Raw genomic sequence first — 1,661 nt, forward strand, 5'->3', positions numbered from 1 at the left:
GTGATTATTGGCTGCAATGGGGCTTTCTGGCTGGTGCCAGCCTCTCTTCTTAGCACACAGGAACCACAATCCCTACACCATGCTTCAATGGATTCTCTCATCCCAGCCCAGTAAAACTACATATTTTACACAGTCATAAGCAGCCAAAAGGGATCTATTCTATTCAATTGCAAATGATCTAGATAAGACTGAGAATAAGATACTGCACGGGACATAGCAGAGTTGGTCAAGTTGAGTGGAGATGAGTTTGCTATTTGGCACAGCTTTTTGCATCAATAAAGCAAGTAAAAGGTGTGAAAGATAAAAAAAAGGGTGAAAGTGTGAAAAGTGAATTGGCCAAATTGAGGTGCATATAAAGTTTTTGCTTTCTTTCAATTCACTAATGGGGCTCATTTGAATCAGGTGAATTGAGCTCTGCTTTTGGAAACTGGGTTAAGAAGGGGTGCACCGGTCCTGGAGGTACTGCAATACCAGGTCAATGCGTGGAGTGGACAGAGCAAGATTTTTTCCATCTCCTTGTTCTAAAAATCCATTTAATATATGGTCCCCAGAGAGGGGACGTATCAGATATTAAACTGATAAGAACAGATTTAATTTTTTTTTTTTTTCTGTTTATCAGTAGGACTTCAAAATAACAAAGGTGATCGCCTCCCGTTGCCTGGGAACCGTCCAGGCACAAGAGGGCTATGTGTCACCAGAAGGCGCACACACTTCCTCAAGGCCGGCAGACGTGCAATCCCAGGCACCTTCCAGTACCGACCAAGGTAGCGTCCTCCGAAACTACACTTGATCTTAGCCAAAAGGCCGAGAAGCTATAACCCGAATTGGTTACGGCCTTGAGTGGCACCCTGGCCTATACCGGACACATCTTAGGGAGAGGGAGACAAACCCACACCTACAGAAGACATTTTGTCACCCAAGCCAACCCTTGAAAAGGCTGTTTTGCAGAGCAAAAACAAGAAGAATGGTGCTTTTTGCAGCCGCCGCCCACTGCAATGAATCTGAATAACTCCTCCTTTTGGACACAAGCACCTCCCCTCCACCTTGCAGTCTTTCCAATTCATGATACAAAAAGACGGACGGACAGGACAGGACAGGACAGGCTGCCTGACTTTCCGTCACTGCCACCCTTTGCCATCCTTGCCCGTAGAAAGCCCTTTCATCATCCCCAAACCCTAATCTTTTCCCTTCCCTTCCCAGATGCGTCTCACTCCCTTTTATTAGGAAGTGAGCGCAGCCTTTTCTCCGTTCTGCACATGCGCGACGTTAAACACAAATGCGCAGGCGTGCGTTCCATTACCCTCACTGCATTCCACTCCCATACAGGAAGTGGGCGCAGCTATTACTACAGTCGCACATAAAAGAACCCACGGCCACCACTGCACATAGCTGACTCCACCACAGGACACCCACTTCTACACCAACGCAGGTAAGACAGGATCGGCACCTCTATGCTCCCGTTACAATCAGGCTCAGTCACCATGTGATAACGCTCTCAACTCTTTAGTTGCAGGCTCCCCTTGCTTCACCTCCACTGGCTGTGCTGCCATTTCCTCTCCCACCTGGAAGGTATACTTTATTCCACTATTTTCCTGTTTCTCTATTCCCCCTTTTCCCATAACCTACTTTTATCTGCATTTGTGGGGTATCTATATGCTATT

General features: G+C 46.8%; 1 pseudogene; it reads right to left on the reverse strand.

The window, feature by feature from the left end:
* Positions 1-437: 437 nt before the first annotated feature.
* On the reverse strand, positions 438-645 carry LOC142287660 (U2 spliceosomal RNA; annotated as a pseudogene).
* Positions 646-1,661: the final 1,016 nt, after the last annotated feature.

The sequence above is a fragment of the Anomaloglossus baeobatrachus genome, unplaced genomic scaffold (genome assembly GCF_048569485.1).
Source record: "Anomaloglossus baeobatrachus isolate aAnoBae1 unplaced genomic scaffold, aAnoBae1.hap1 Scaffold_74, whole genome shotgun sequence".
NCBI lineage: Eukaryota > Metazoa > Chordata > Amphibia > Anura > Aromobatidae > Anomaloglossus > Anomaloglossus baeobatrachus.